Raw genomic sequence first — 17,504 nt, 5'->3', positions numbered from 1 at the left:
TAAGAGTCATGACGAAAATCCTGGGACGCTAATTCAAGCGGCAGAGAAGGCAAAAGGAGATTCACACAATGGCCCAATGACTGAAGGCCTCTTTATTTCGTGCTCTGCTGTTCATGTAAAACCCAATAGAAGAGCGAGTCTCTGGCGGGGCTCGCCTGCGTTTGTACTCTAAGCCAATCAGAAAGCCCCACTCTTTGCATTCAGGGTCAAAGCCCAACTGAGAACCCTGGCTGGCAAATGGAGGGACACCGTCCAGCGTGCTTGAGTGTTCACCCTGGAAACCCAATGTGCATCCAGGTTCCCAGTCCACCTGTCCCCCTACACTCGGCTCCTGGGGAGCTCTGGACGTGTGGGCGGTGCATCTACCCGCGCTAGCGCGGATTTGCAGAGAACCGCGTGCGCCCTGGGGCTCAGTATGACTGGGACACGCCTTTCCGGGACCACAGAAACCGGTTAAACACCCTGCAGCCTCCCCCCCCCCCGCCCTCTCCCCCAGGCCCAGGAGTGGCCTATCACCCTTCCGGAGCAAGGGGGTTCTGTCTTCAGTCCTTGCCGTCCTCTAGAGCGCCTACACTACTTTTCTCTTTACAACACTGTACCATCCTGGAAAAGTGCTTTGCAGAAGCAGTCTCGGTAGGTTGTACCTCGGCTGGTAGACTGCTTCACGTGGTATGTACTAAATCCTGTGTTCAGTCCCCAACACCTCATAATCCTGGAGCGGCGGTGCACCCAGGAGATGGAGGCAGCAGGAGCAAAGGTTCAAGACCAGCTTGGAATACTGAGACTGGGGTGTTGCGGGGGGGGGGGGTGTTAATCAACACCGAACAACCAAAAATGACTGGACTCTCTTTTTTCTTAACTGAGGATATCCACATCCTATGGTCCTTTACGACTGCGTTCTCAGACAGCCAAGTACATAGAAAAAGTCCAGGCTTTGGAGTGATAAGCTGGAAACTCCCCACTGACAACACGAATAGCAACCAAGTGTCAGAGACCTTTGCTCTTTGTGTCTACAGGGAATGGTTTCCCTGTCCATGACCTGTACTTTGCTGTGTCGCTTTGAAGATTAAATGAGCTCATACTTGTAACATTCTCTCCCATCACTGAAACTTACATTAGCATAGGGTTAGTGATGGTAAAGCCTACAGAGTGACTTGTAATCCCAGTTCTTGAGTGCAAAGGCAGAATTGTTGAGGGTAACCTGGCCTACATAGTTCCAGGCCAGCCAGCAGTACACAGCAAGATTTGGTTTCCAAACAGAAAAACCCTGTAAAACTACTGTTAGAAAGAAAGAAAGAAAGAAAGAAAGAAAGAAAGAAAGAAAGAAGAGGAGGAGGAAGAGGAGGAGGAGGAGGAGGAGGAGGAAGAAGAAGAAGAAGAAGAAGAAGAAGAAGAAGAAGAAGAAGAAGAAGAAGAAGAAGAAGAAGAAGAAGTCCATTCAAATATATTGGTTACAGTTTTGTTTAAATGACTGAAAACTGAAATGTTGAGGCCAGTGTCCTGTTTTTAAAACTGAAAGCCGTGACAGCCTTGGGAAGTAGGAGCAGATGAAGATGTCACAAATCCTTGTTCCATAGACCCCTCTGGGAGCTGCGCTGGGCCTGGACTAAGGCTCTCAGTAACTGAGCCTGAGCTACATTGAAAAGAAAGCCTGCTAGTGAGGCTGATGAGGACTCACATCTGTGGAATGCAGCGCTATTTGCTCTCCTCTCTGGGTCTATTAAGAGGACACCATTTGCTTTTGGGATGGTTACAGTAGCTAAAGAAGACTCTGGGATGATTCCTCAGTGCTGTGGCCTTGCCCTGTACCGCGGCCTCTAGAGATCCCTTTGAGACTTAACCAGATTATATCTTCTCTGATGGATTAAGAGTCTCAGAGGTCAGGTTATCAGAAATGACACAAAAAGGCAACTTACCAGGAGAAGTGGGACAATTTATCTCACTGGGACTTAAATAAATCCTCTCAAACTTTTTTTCTTTTTCATAACCAGTGTAAGATCACTGTGATAGACGAGGAAGCCAGTTTTTATTCGTGTGTATTTCTTTTTCTTAATGTCTTAGTTATTGTCACATTCGTAGATGTCTTCATTACTGTTCGTGTGTGTGTGTGTGTGTGTGTGTGTGTGTGTGTGTGTGTGTGTGTGGACCGTTAGGTCTCAGTCAGGACAATGGCTAACTGAGGTGTCCATTAACATATCAAAGCAGATGGCAGCCACCAGGTTCTCCCTTCATCCTTCAGTCCCTACCTGTTACAGGATCTGGCTGGCATACCCACCCCCTACTTCTCCAGCCCAAAGGCTGGGCTGCCATTCCCCCCAGCTGCCCTTCCTTATATAATCCATCCACTGTGGTTATCTGCACTTTTTCCCCCCTCTAGACAGGGTTTCTCTGTGCAGCTTTGGAGCCTGTCCTGAAACTCACTCTGTAGACCAGGCTGGCCTCAAACTCACAGAGATCCGCCTGCCTCTGCCTCCCGAGTGCTGGGATTAAAGGCATGCACCAACACCACCCCGGCTCCCTGCACTTTTTGGTTTACCCTTTACTCTCTTGGCCCAGACCACCCTCTAAGGCAGCAGCTTCTCTCCCCTTCTCCCTCTCCCCACCTCACATGGCCCAGCTCAACCATGTTCTTTCTGGACTCTCTCAGATGTCTCTCTGGCTGTGCTCCATTTTATCTATAATAAACTTTCTCCTCCACCTACATAGGAGCAGTCATGGCCTTTCCTTTTTTATTTTTTTTCACTCGTGTGTGTATGTGTGTGTGTGTGTGTGCAAGCAGACGACAGAGGCCAGAGGTCAGCTTCAAGTGTTATTTGTCAGAATGGCTACCCATCTTGTTTTCTAAGGTACATTTCCTCCCTGGGACCCGGTACTTACCGATTAAGAGAGGCAGCCTGGCTAGGGAGGCCCAGGATCATTCCCGTCTCTGTCTCCTCAGTGCTGAGGATGACAAGGGGGCACTAGCAGGCCGTGTTTTCTAGTTCTGGAGCCTGTGATCCTTGTGCTTGAGCAGCCCCTACTGGGTGATCTCCCCAGCTCAAAAACATTATTTATTTACAGTACTTCTGATTGAACTTGGTGCCTCATGCCTGCTAGGCAAGAGCCTTACCCTGATTCATATCCCTAGCCCTCTTTTTGATTTTGTAATTTTCAGGTAGAATCTCATTAAGTCCATGAAGTTGCCCAGGCTGGTCTTGAACCCACTCTGTAACCTCCTGAGTGGTTGGGATTATAGGCCTGTGCTGTCAGGCCTGTTCTAAAGTTTTTTGTTTTTTTGTTTGTTTTTTTTTTTAATTTATTTATTTATTAAGGATTTCTGCCTCCTCCCCACCACCGCCTCCCATTTCCCTCCCCCTCCCCCGATCAAGTCCCCCTCCCTCATCAGCTTGAAGAGCAATCAGGTGTTCTAAAGTTTTGATGGGCACGAATACTTCAGTGATGCAGCATTCTACCAATTTTTAAAGTTTCTACTGTGGGAAGTCTCAGAAACCTGCTTTTTATGTGTGTGTGTGTTTTTTTTTAAATGCACACATAATGAAATTTCCTGTGTAGGAAGTATTCATGGGATATGTACCACAGGCCACTCACTGTTCTAAATAGTGAAGACAGGAGAGAACAGGAAAGAGCTCTCATTTAGAGTCCAATTAAATGGAGGCAAGCGAATGAAATTCACAAATAATTCCAGTGATGGTGTTACAAAGAAAATAATGCAGGGAAGTAAATAATGCAGGGAAGTGCAAAGGAAAATAAAGCTGTGCATCAAAAAAAAAAAAAATCCCTCCCAGTATTGGATAGTGGCTCTGTTTTGTTTTGTTTTGATTTTCCTGAGGCAGGGTAGCCATGTAGCACTAACTGTCCTGAAACTCAATTTGTAGACCAGCCAGGCCTCAAACTCACAAAGATCCTACTGCCTCTGCCTCCCCAGTGCTGGGAATAAAGCGTGCACCACTGTGATGACTAGGTGATGGCTCTGTTGTTAGAGGGCTTTTTTTTGCAAAAACAGAGGCCTGAATTTAATTCCCAGAAATTAAATTAAAAGGTTAAAAGATCTCTAGTACCTCATAAAACCCAGACATGGCAATATATGATGATAATCCCAGCTCTGGCAAGGGTAGTTAGTCATGGACTCTGCTGAGCTCCAAACCAATGACAGATTTGTCTCAAAAGACATAAGTGGCATTCCTGAAGATGACATCCAAAACTGTCCTACAGCCTCTACAAGTGGCATACATATATATGTACACACACTTTTCACAAAAAAAGTCCTCCTAAAATACCAGTAAGAGTGGGGACTAGAGTAAGGCAAAAGAAGACCAACGATGTTAAGATTTGGGGAAATGCTCCAACCTGTGAAAATAGGAAAAAAAAAAAAAAAAAAACCTCACTAGGCTAGTGAGATGGTTCAACAGAAAAGGCATTTGCCATGTAAGCCTGATGATCTGAGTTTGATCCCTGGATCCCATCTCGTCAGGTGGAAGGAGAGAGTTAAACTCTACGGTCTCTACCACTGACTTCACAGGCGCTGTTGCAGGCATAGTATGATACAGCACCCCTTCCCCGTCACGCAAACACAAATGAACGTTAACCGTGGCACGCATGTAGTCAACTATTCTTTCATTGTAAAGGTGTTCATTGAGGGCTTACTATATATGCCAGGAGGCACTGCGTCAGATGCTTTGGAATTCGTCAGCTGACCTCTACACAAAAGGATAGAGCAGAGAACAACATGGCTTTCTGGAGCTCCCTTTTATCAGCGTGAGAAGGATTGAGAAAGGCCAGGATTGCTAGAATACAGGACAAAGGGCAAAATGTTACCCAAAACAACCTGAGAAAATAGGTAGGTGACATCATACAGGCCTTTGAGGCTATGCTATTGTTAGATGTTTTGAATGCATTTTAAACAAGGGAATGAAACTTTAGCCCTTTTAAGACAACTGCTTCAGGCTGCTTGTTTATTGGGGTGGGGGCAGAGTTAGAAATGAGACAAGGGCCGGGCGGTGGTGGCGCACGCCTTTAATCCCAGCACTCGGGAGGCAGAGGCAGGCGGATCTCTGTGAGTTCGAGACCAGCCTGGTCTACAAGAGCTAGTTCCAGGACAGGCTCCAAAACCACAGAGAAACCCTGTCTCGAAAAAACAAAAAACAAAACAAAAAAAAAAAATGAGACAAGGAGTCTCTCGCTACTTGAAGCAGGAAATGATTGATAGTGGCTAGACTTACAAATGGACTAGATATGGGACTGGGAGGTAGATGGTTGGTAATGACAGACGGTGATCAAGATTGACTCCCAAAGTTAGATCTCAGTGACTAAAGGGTGATGCATTAACTGAGAGAGATAAGGAGAGAAACGCTTAGAAAATTAACTGTTCTCTGGTGTTCAGGAGAAATTTGAAAGCCCTTGTCCATGTACTGGGGCATGGTGTCACTCCCCTATGATCCTAGCATTCCAGAAGTAGAGGCAAGGAGGATTAGGACCTAAAGGGTAGCCTGACTTACATGAGATACTAACTCAAAAATAAATAAAGTCACAGTTGGTAATACATGCCTTTAATCTCAGCAGGAAGGAAGGCAGAGGTAGGTGAATCTCTGCGAGTTCAAGACCAGCCTGGTCTACAAATTGAGTTCCAGGTCAGCCAGGACTACACAGTGAGTTCCTATCTCAAAGAGAGAGAGAGAGAGAGAGAGAGAGAGAAAAAGAGGGAGGGGGGGAGGGGGGGAGGGAGGGAGAGAGAGAGAGAATATACAAAATAAGTGAATGAATGAATGAATTTTTCAAAAGAAAGATTGGGTTTAGAAACACAATTTTAATATTCACCAGATTACCAGATTTTTTAGAAGAGGTCTCTAACCAAGCTGCTCTCTAACTCCCTGCATAGCTAAGGATGACCTTGAACGGCCAGCACTCTTCCAACAGAATTACATCCCTAGCCCTATTCACCAAAGTAAATTGTGTTTAAATGTATATGATTGTGGCTGGAGTCATTGCTCAGCGGGAGAGTGTTTGTCTCAGTATTTAGGATTAGATGAGACCTAATTAGATACAGCCATTTACTGGTGATTATAAAGCTGGCAGGGGAGGGAGTGGTGCAGGAAGACAAGAGTATCTACAACTGATCTCTGGAATTGCTGAATTCTAGAGGTGGGCAGCAGGAAGCTGAGCAGGGCTGGGTGCAACGGTCCATTCCAGTACATTCCTGTAATCCCAGCACTTGGGAGCCTGAAGCAAGATCTTGAGTTTGAGGTCAGCCTAGGCTACACAAAAAGACCCCACTTGAAAATGGGAAGAGGCTTAGGAACGACGAGAGGCATTGTTCCTCATGTCTTAAACTCCTTGAGACTCAGAAGGACAGGACAAAGGAATCACTTGAGCTCAGGAGTTCAAGACTAGCCTGAGAAACAGAGCAAAATCCCTGTATCCAAAAAATTCATCTGGGTGCTATGAGAGATGGTTCAGAGGTTAACTTGCAGAGGACCAAGTTGATTTCCTAGCACCCACATATGAGAGCTCACAATGGATTGTAACTTTAGTTCCAGGAGATCCAACCACCTGTTCTGGCCTCTTCTGCCTCTTGCACTGTAGGCAGATACCCTCACACGGACACACATAAATGCGCAATTAATTGTTTGTTTGTTTTTGAGACACGGCCTCACTACATAATCCTGATGACCTGGAACTCACTATGTAGACCAAACTGACCTTGAATTTATAGAGATCAGCCTGCCTCTGTTGGGTTGCTAGGATGTAAGACATGCACACGAGGTTCACAATTAATGTTTTAAATTCAATTAAAATAGCTGAATAGGTGAATAAAGCAGGCGAATCAAAAGAGGATCATGTCCCAGAAACCAGGGGACACAGTATTTCAAGGGAGATGTAGCTGTCAGCTGCAGCAAATGTTACTGAGAGATAAAAAGAAGACAGGTCGGTCCCTTAGATAATGGCACCCTTAGGGGAGAATTAGGAAGCACAGTAGGAGATGTCTGAGAAAAGCAGAAGACAGTGAGGGACATCTGTTGCCAGTTGTATAACAGCTGAGACACACTACCAACAAATCGATTAACCTCTCCCACCTATACCCGCCTCCAGAGTGCTGGTCAAATCAACTAACCTGGGTGCAAGGTGGAGGCAGGAAGAGTTTCAGGTCAACTACAGGGCAAGCCACTCCGGAGAGACAAGAGCTGGAGGGAGGGAGAGAGGCAGAGGGAGGGGGGGGGGGGAGGAAGAAGGAGAGAATGAAGGCCCTACATATGCTATTTATAAAAGATTCTTTTTTAATGTATCACAAAGCCAGCCCGAGAGGGTCTGCCTGAGCATGCATGACGTTCTGAGGATCCCCAGCACAAAAGACCAGAGCCACCTGGGAAAGAGGTAAGTTCTGATGGGGGAAGGCAAACAGAAGGCTGGAGGGAAATGTCACTGGGCAGTGACCATAATCATGATTAAAATTCCCGCCAGTCTTGGTGTCATATGCCTGCAATCCACTCACGTAGAAGCAGAAGACTGTGAGCGTTATGACACTCTATCTCAAAAAACCAAAAATTTAGCCGCGCATCAGGTCACACAGCATGTTGGGAGCACTCAGGAGGCAGGGCCCTGAGCATAGACCTGGGTTTGAATTCCACCTAGGCTACACAGCAAGGCCTTTCTTAGAAAAAGAACGAAGCAAAGCCTTTTTCAAACACTGTCGGTGGACGCTGACACTATGGGGTCATATGTTGGCACTTTTGTATCAACACAGCATCAAAAAAATGTTTGCTTTTCTTTTGGAAAGCTAATGTCAGAAGCAAGAACTCCAGCCTGGTAGGCAAGCTCTGTAACATTGAGCTATGTCCCCAACCTCACAAAAGACATTTCTTAGCTATAAAGGGAAAAGGAGTGACTTCACAGTGAGAAGTTTATCAAATAACTGTCTCCATCTATGATCAAGGCTGCTATGCTGAGTGAGGATGGATGTTTCCAGCTACTCGGGAGGCTAAGGCAGGAGGATAGTTTGAGCCTAGGACGAGCCTGGGCAACACAGCAAGGCCTCTGATTTAACATGCTTAGGGATAGACAATAGATCGTGTGTGCTTCTACAGACGATCCGCTGAGAGCTGTGCAACTCCACTTCTGAGACATAGAGACTGGAATTAGCAGCTGGAATCTAATTATAAGGAAACAACAAGCAACCTGAAATTGAGGGGCAATCTCTGTAAGAACTGGCCTGCTTGCTCCTTTAAAAATATTAATGGAGCCTTTTGTGGCTCATAAGCTTGATGATTGGGTTTTTATGCCACATGTGAGATCTCCCTGGAGCCTTATTATGTGGGAACATGACTCATCTGACATGGAAAAATGTATTAAGATAATAAAAGGCAAAGCCCAAGAAACTGCTGCCGATTAAAGAGACTGAACAACCATAATTTAATACATTCTCTGAACTGGATCAGACCAAGAACATGCGTGTGTTAACATATATATGTGTGCACCCCCACACACAAAAGTGTAAGAGAAAACTAGGGAGGGGAAGTGTAGTTTGGTTGGTCGTATCTTGTTTGCAGGCCCAGTTAGCTGCGCTCCATCCCAGGGGCACACCTGTAACCCAGCAGGCATGCGGTGAGGCAGGAGGATCAGGAATCCCAAACCATTCTTCGTTTCATAGCAACTGGAAGGCCAGCCTAGAATACAAGAGGAGAGAGAGTTTGGGAACACAGAAACATGGATTGCAGTGAGGACCTGTGAAAACAGGCAAAGATGGAGAGCATGCTGAATTCACATCTCTGTTTCAGACATTTTGTTTCTAGAAGTTGTTTAAAGCCATAGCCATCCATAATACTTTTTTCTTCTTTCTTTCTTTCTTTCTTTCTTTCTTTCTTTCTTTCTTTCTCTTTTTCTTTCTTTTGTTTGAGACAGCGCCTCTCTGTTCACCCTGCCTAGCCTGGAAGTGGCTCTGTAGACCAATGTGGGCCTTGAGCTCACAGAGATCTGCCTGCTTCTGCCTCACAAGTGCTGGAATTAAAAGTGTGCACCACCTTGTCTGACCTCATATATATATATATATATATATATGCACGCTTTATCAGATCCCCTGGAACTGGAGTTACAGACAGTTATGAGCTGCTATGTGGGTGCTGGGAATTGTACCCGGTCTTCTGAAAGAGCAGTCAGGGCTCTTAACCACTAAGCTATCTCACCAGCCTCTGGTCTGACTTTCATATGGTACATTTTTGTGCCTACCATTAAAATTAATTCCACATTGCTAAGTAAGTGAAGAGGTTGGTGATATGGCTTAGTGGGTAGAGGTACTTACTGCCGAGCTTGGTGGCCTGAATTGAATCCCTGCGACCGACATAATGAAAGGAGCCAGATGACCCACAGACTCTCCTCTGCCTCTATACATGCACCATTATGTGTGTGCACGCACACACACATGCACACGAAATAAACAAAGTGTAACAAAAACTTCTAAAAAAAAAAGCAAGTGAAAACCATGACTGAGACAGATGAAAACCACTCAAATGAGAGATAAGAAATGGACTCAGACACTGGAAAGGAGCCCGTAGGGAGCAAACTTGCTTTACACCCTCACACAAAGACATAAATGGTGTCCCAGGGCTCATAAGCACAGACCCAGGGGTTTAAAATACATCAGCTATCCACATATCCTACTAACCGATGCAAGCAAGAGTCAGCCTCGATTCACCAATGAGCTACCTGCAACTAAGCTCAGACACTGGCTAATCGGGTTGCCAGGCTTGGTGGAAAGTACCTTCATCTGCTAAAACACCTTGACTGCCCATTGGCTTTTTTTCTTTAATGTGTATGGGTATTTTGCATACATGTATGTCTGTATGCTACTTGAGTACCTAATGCCCAGAACAGAGAGAGCATCAGATCTTCTGGAACTGGAGTTACCTTGAGCTGCCTAGTGGGTGCTGGGAATTGAATCCCCGTCCTCTCTGGAAGAAGCAGTTTGTACTGAGCTGTCTCAGCAGGGTCCCCATTGGCTTTCTCAGTGTGGCTCCTGGGACTGAATTCAAGTTCTCAAGGATGCAAAGCAAGCACATTAGCAGCTAGTTATCTCTCCAGCCCTAAAACCACCATTTCTCAATAACAGAGAAGACTGCCAAAAAAAAAAAAACAAAACAAAAAACCCTGCTATTATGGGATATTTGCCTTTGTTTGTGGCCCAGACAGCCAGGATTTTTAAGGTCACTGTAAGAGCTACAAATAGCCAAACTATTTTTCTTGCATCCATATACTCAATACAGCCCAAAGGCTTTTGTGTTCCCAACATGTACCCGGCACATCTCCAGCAGATACCAGATGGGTACCCTTCAATTTAGTCCTGGCATAATCTACCTGGAGATGGGGTCAGAACCCACAGGTCGAAGCCTCAGTTCCTAGGAGGCCCCCTTTTCAGACATCAGTCAGGGTTCCCACAAATCATCATTGGGTTCTATGTACTAAATTGGTTCACAGAACTCAGGAGGGTTACAAATGCTAGCTTAGCCCTTAGTAGGCTAAGTCAGGAGGATCATTGTGAGATCCAGGCCAGGAGAGCTACAGTGAGAGACCCTATCTCAAATCGTTAACAGCAAAATTTGCCAGCTTATTATAAAGAAAATTACAGATGGCTCTGATGAGCATGCATATAGAATAGATGCTCAGGCAAAGGGCGTGGATAAAGATTGGTACCCGCTCACCACGGAATAGATGCACAGGCAAAGGGCGTGGATAAAGATTGGTACCCGCTCACCACGGAATAGATGCACAGGCAAAGGGCGTGGATAAAGATTGGTACCCGCTCACCACGGAATAGATGCACAGGCAAAGGGCGTGGATAAAGATTGGGACCCACTCACTCACTCTTGACTCATTGCCATCTAGAAACCTCCAAACGTTCAGAAATCCAGAACCTCTGATCCAGCCCCTTGGGGTTTTGTGGAGGTTTCATTACATAGACAGGGTTGATACATGAGCATGTCATTGGCCATTGATGGTCAATTTACCCTTTAGTGAGCAGCTTTGTCCCTCTCGCTACCTCAGAAGTGGAAAGTAGGCCTGAAAGTTGCATCAGTATAGGTCCTTCGAGAGGCCAGTCCCATCTCCAAGCAGCTAAGTCCCTCATTTATCTCTTTGGCATACAAGACATTTACCACCCCCACACGCACTCCAAGGGTTTTAGGACTAATATGACAGTAGTCAGGGACGAAAGCCAGATACACATTTATGTCACAACAGCGCATCACAAAACTGGACCATGTTCATTAGAGTCAGAGATGTTGGAGGAAGAATCATAAAGATGAGAAGAGGCCAGGGAAATTAGACGCTGAGAGCAAAGCCATGTAAAAGCTTTCCAGTCAAGTCGCCTCTCTCCCCACGAAGCAGAGTCAAAGGAAAAAACAGAAAGTGCATGAAATGAAAAAGAACTTCCTGTCAAACATCTTACTTCAAGAAACACCTCTGTGGACAAGATTTGCTCTGTTTTAGAAAACAAAAGTATTCCCTGATTCTAGAATCAAATTTGAAGTCAATTTTTTAAAAAAGCCAAACTAAAAGCCTTCTTTGGATATGATTCAATATGAAAGACTTTTGAACCTTAATTTAGATGTCAGTATGAGGGAAGCTTTTGCTTTATACTAACAAGCTTGGCAGGTATATGTGTGCAGAGAATGATAAACCTTAGATAGTTTTAGATAGAGGCTGTTACCTGAAAAAAAAATCAAAGCAGAATTACAGTGTTGAGGCTTTCTGTCCCCTCCCCTAAAAGTTAAGCCAATCACCAATATGTAATCAATTATGCCTCTATAGTGAGACCTTCATAAAAACTCAAAAGGACAGAATTTGGCTAGCCAGGAGCATGTCCTTGAAGGGTGATTCATCCCCTGCCTTGCCCTGTTCCTGTCCTTATCTGGACTTTACCAGTAACCTTTTCAGCATCCTTTACAAGCCGCTAAACATCCTATGAGCTGCTTTAGTGAAGAAGTGAAACCACGGTGGAAGTGTGGGAATGCCAGCTTAGAAGAGGCCATCAGAAGTGCAGGCGAAACATCCTGGGGTTGTGATTGGCAGCTAAAGTTGGCAGCAGCAGGACTGGGCACTCACCCTGTGGGATCTGAGGTGTATCTCGGAAGATAGCATCTGAGATGAACTGGATTTAAGGATGCTGGCTCAGAACTGCTTGCTTGCCTGCCTGCCTGCCTGCTTGCTTGCTTCCTTGTGCCATGTGCATGTTGAAGGTCCTAGCATTTTGTCACAGAAGTCTACTCTGTTGCTTAAGAGTATGGCAGGAGAAACTGAATCTGGAGGTGTCCTCAACAAATCCTCAGAACTATGTTCTCGTTATAGCGATCTCATTTAAAGGGGGGCTGTGTAAGGAAAGCCTTCATCAGAAAGATGTCCACTGATTGCTGAGAATCAACTGAAAAGGGAAACTGAGGTAGGAAACATACTTAAGAAATAATGGAGATATAAGAAGGAAAAGGGCCCCTTCAACTTTCCTAGTTCTGGTCTCTTACTCTGGTTGGCTGACACCCAGGCATCTTCCATACTGGCCAGATGCCCTGCAGAACTCTACTTCTTAAGAGAAAAGCCAGAAACAAGAGTGCTAAAGATGACTAATAAGGGGCTCAGTGGTTAAGAGCACAGGTTGCACTTCCAAAAAACCCCGTTTCAATTTCCAGCACCCACATGGCAACTAACAACTGTCTACAATTCCAATTCCACGGGATCTGACACCCTCACACGGACACACATGCAAGTACAGATGGCAATCGGTACACCAAAAATAAAAATAAACAAACCATTTTTTTTAAGATGGCTAATGGGGAGCTGGAGAGATCCCTCAGAGGTTAAGAGGCTGTTCTTCCAGAGGTCCTGAGTTCAATTCCCAGCAACCACATGTGGCTCACAGCCATCTGTAAAGGGATCTGATGTTTTCTTCTAGAGTGCAGGCATGCATGCAGACAGGACACTATATACATAATTAATAAACAGATAAATCTTTTTTAAAAAATGGCTAATGAACTAATGTGCGAATCCATATTAATAAATGGTGACATATTAATAAATGGTGATAATCCCCTTCGGCTGATGTTGTATCTCTGCTGTGAATCCCTTCTCCAAAACAGTCTCCTTTTCAAGGACAGAAGTCTGAGAATAAGAAGAAAGGACACACCAGTCCATAGTTCCCCTATACCTAAGCTTAAGTGCAGCTTTGAAGCTCTTAGATCACAGTCTCCCCAGCAGCCACTGCTCTTTGCTGAGTTTCTCTCCTAACACTGCCTCTGTCTCCTTCAGGTGCGCCTTGCCTTTCTGCTCAACTGCTAAACCCCCTAAGGGTCCTTTATTCTGAGTCATTCTAAAATTCTTTCCTGTGACATCCAGAACCCAGCTCCACTCGACACAGACTTCCCCGTTTCCGAGGGGATTCCTCAAGCACACAGCAGGCAAAAGCCAGCTGGATTTCTTGCCGCCAGTGCCAAAGCCTCCGCCTGTGAGGAATGCTGGAGAGAGTCCAACTGAAACAAAGCCCTCAGCGGCTAAAAACCTCAGACAGAAAAGAAATGGATGGATGGGACAAATGTGGAAAACCCCTTAGCTAAAGCAGCACCTCCTAGACGTGAGGAAACTGTACGGGAGAGAAATAACATCTGTGAGTATTCGCTCCTTCCCCCATATGGTGTTCTCTCTACATATGCATTTTCTCACTGCCCACTGTCTTTCTGAAAATCAAAACTTAGACCTGTGGCGTGGCTCTACAGCTGGTCTTCCTCTTCAGGTCACTGAATGCTTTCTCGAATTCCACCACCCATTCTACCTTTAAGAATCCATACAAGCCAGGCCCTGTGGCACACACGCCTCGAACCCCAGCACTCAAGAAGCAGAGGCAGGTGGATCTCTGTGAGTTTGAGACCAGTGAGGGCTATATATGCAGTGAGACCCTGCCTCCAGAGTAGGAAAAGGATTCCACCCACGAATGATCAGCATGGAGATTCGCCAGCTATAGCGGAGCACTTCATTCTCATCCTCCTAAAAAGCCTTGCGTCTGCGGGAAAGACGCTATTTTATTGTCGAGCCTCTTTAGCTAGAAGCAATACCTCATTAAAGATAGAAACATTTGTACTGGGAGGAAACATTGCGAATGTAATGAATGTGTCGATCTCCAGCCAGAAGAAAAACTTCCTTGTTCATCAGCTAATCCATACAAGGAAGAATTTTTTAATCTCATAGGCATGAAAAGGCTATTCATAAAAAGAAGCCATGCTTAGGGCTAGGGATGTAGCTCAGTGGTAGAGTGCTTGTCTAGTTTGCCTCTTCCTGCATTAAGCTGTCAGAAACACACACACAGACACTAAACACCAGACATTATTGAGGCAAACACTGTGTGTGTAAGGAAGGCAAGAAATCGCTCGATAGCAAATCAAATCTCATTTGAAAATTCATTTTTGTGGTTTACCCTATAAAAATATTTGTCTTAGTTGGGTGTGATAGCTTATGCCTATGCTTCCAGTACTCGGCAAGTACAGACAGGAACATAGTGAGGTCAAGGCCAGCCTCGGCTACGTCAGAGTCTGTCTCAAAATGAACCAAACCAAACAAAAGAATAGTAATGAATATGGCTCAATCACGAGGAAATCATGACCAGTGTAACAATGATCCTGAGGAAGTACTCTGCAAATGTACGAGAATCTCTTGTTTAATAACATTGCTTCTTGTGCATGCAAGAAACATATGTGTGCACGCTTTTGCTTGTTTGTTTTGTTTTGTTTTTTTGAGACAGGGTTTCTCTGTAGCTTTGGAGCCTGTCCTGGAACTTGCTCTTGTAGACCAGGCTGACCTCGAACTCACAGAGATCCTCCTACCTCTGCCTCTTGACAGCCGGGATCAAAGGCATGTGCCAATTCTGCCCAGCTATACATATGTGTGTATATATATTTATTTATATATGCATATTCATATATATAAATATTTTATATATTAATTATATGTATATGGTGCATATCTGCTTGTAGGTTTTTTACACATGTGAGAATGTAGAAACCCCTGAAGTCCAGAAGTGGGTACTGGATCCCCAGGAACTGGAGTTACAGGTGATTGTGAACTTCCTGGCCCAGGTGCTAGGAATCAAACTGGTTCTTTGCAAGAACATTAGATACTCTTCTGAGCCGTTTCTCCATCCCCTGCCTCAACCTAGATGTAGCAAAAGATGGCCTTGGTCCAATGCTCTGATGTTCCTGACTCTACCTTTGATTCATTCAAATTAAAAGCCAAAGAGAAGAGCCATTTATAAAATTAAATCACATAAAGATGAATACAACTCTACTGTGTGTTTCAACCTTATATGAATTTTATAAGCAATCTGGAGAAAGTATAGTACTTGAATTATTTTTTTTTTTTTTTTTTTTTTGGTTTTTCGAGACAGGGTTTCTCTGTAGCTCTGGAGCCTGTCCTGGAACTAGCTCTTGTAGACCAGGCTGGCCTCGAACTCCCAGAGATCTGCCTGCCTCTGCCTCCCGACTGCTGGGATTAAAGGCGTGCGCCACCATCGCCCGGCTTTTATTTTATTTTATTTATTTTTTTTGGTTTTTTGAGACAGGGTTTCTCTGTGGTTTTGGAGCCTGTCCTGGAACTAGCTCTTGTAGACCAGGCTGGTCTCGAACTCACAGAGATCCGCCTGCCTCTGCCTCCCAAGTGCTGGGATTAAAGGCGTGCCCCACCAGTGCCTGGCTCCTTCTACTCTTAAGTAGTAAGCAAAAACTCAAAGTCTGAGTCCCTTAAAGACTTGTACGTGGGGACTGGAGAGATGGGTCAGTAGTTAAGAGTATTGGTTGCTTTTCTAGAGGACCTGAGTTAATTCCCAGCATCCATGTGGCAGCTCACACCTGTCTGTAATTCCAGTTCCAGAGCTTCTGACACCCTTACACAGATATTCATGCAAGCAAAACACCAATGACTACAAAATAAAATAAATTATTTATTTTTGACTCACACAAAGATATTCACAAGACTTTTGTCTATCACAGCCCAAACACTTGAACACTCCATTAACAGCTAAAGGGAAAGAAAGGGAATTTTCTTCTTTTGACCAAGGGTAAAATGAAGACTTTTGGGAGCTGGTGTAGCTTGGTGGTACAGCATGTGCTCAGCACATCCTGTCCTGATCCCTAGCACCAAGACAATATGTATAACATTAGAGTTCATAGGAGACTATATACATTTTTTTCCAAAGCAAATGAAAATTTAGAGAATTAGCCAGATTGCAATTCAGGTGAGGGGGGAAAAATAGGCAAATTTCCTGGATTGAGGAGACGTGTGTGGAAGTTCATAGCTCAGGATATTTGATTTTGTTGTTTTGTTTTGTTTGTTTTTTCGAGACCAGGTGTCTCTGTAGCTTTGGAGACTGTCCTAGAACTAGCTCTTGTAGACCAGGCTGGCCCTGAACTCACAGAGATCTGCTTGCTTCTGTCTCCCTTGTGCTGGGATTGATTAAAGGCGTGCGCCACCACTGCCCGGCTATTGCTCAGGATATTTGATGTACAGGGGCTACGTAGAGAGACAGAGCTCCACAGAAAGACAGGCTTCTCACACAAACAGTGGGAGTGGAGTGGAGGAAGCCTTGAGTGTGTGAAGTCCTGAGTGAGTATGTGTGATGTTGAGATGTGCCAGTCATGTCTAGGACTCTGGAGCCTCAGAACCTTGGGAAAATGTCAAAGCTTCCCCCAGCCAGGGTGAGGCTCAGGGGAAAATGGCAAGTCCCTCCCCCTGGTCTATATGCAGATATTAATAGTGTATGCCGAAAACTTCCACCATAGTATTTGCCCCCTGTATATTTATAGCCTGAAGACTGCTCCCCTACACAGTTCTCCTACCTAGCTTAGCTAAACCTGTCTCCTTGATACAGCTATATCCTTAGAACCATGTGCCAGTCCCAGGGGATCCAGTGCCTTCTTTGCTCTTCTGCCTCCTGAGTGCTGGGATTTAAGCCGTGCGCCACTATGCCTGACCACAAAAGGAACTTTTATTTTGTTTTGCTTTTTGAGACAGGGCTTCTCTATGTAGCTTTTGGAGCCTGTCCTGTAGCTTGCTGTGTAGACCAGGTTGGCCTCGAACTCTCAGAGATCCTCCTACCTCTGCCTTCTGAATGCTGGGATTAAAGACATGCACCACCACCACCCAGCTCAGAAGGAATATCTTTATAACTGTAAATAGTTATTTTGACTATATATGACTTGAACTTTGGTGAACAATATAGAGAGCAAAGAGTAATATTTATCACAAAAAACATATATGGTGATAAAGATTGGGCCAGGGACATCATGTACACTGAACACATATTCTACCACTGAAGGACAGTCCAACTCCCTAATATTTCTTAGGTGTTTTATACAATGTGTAAAATAAGTAATATAAATGTTCAAATCCTGCTGTGGGACAATGGTTTGTACCCTGTCAATTGTATTTTAATAAAATGCTGATTGGCCAGTAGCCAGGCAGAAAGTAGAGGCAGGGCAACAAGAATT

The 17,504-nt window shown here is 44.8% G+C and overlaps 1 pseudogene; it reads left to right on the top strand.

Annotated features, from left to right (window-relative positions):
* Positions 1–8,231: 8,231 nt before the first annotated feature.
* On the top strand, positions 8,232–8,327 carry LOC113456137 (annotated as a pseudogene).
* Positions 8,328–17,504: the final 9,177 nt, after the last annotated feature.

Source organism: Microtus ochrogaster, chromosome 5 (genome assembly GCF_000317375.1).
Source record: "Microtus ochrogaster isolate Prairie Vole_2 chromosome 5, MicOch1.0, whole genome shotgun sequence".
Taxonomy (NCBI): Eukaryota; Metazoa; Chordata; class Mammalia; order Rodentia; family Cricetidae; genus Microtus; species Microtus ochrogaster.
Note: the sequence above shows the minus strand (reverse complement) of the source record. Positions and strands in the feature narration are given on the sequence as shown.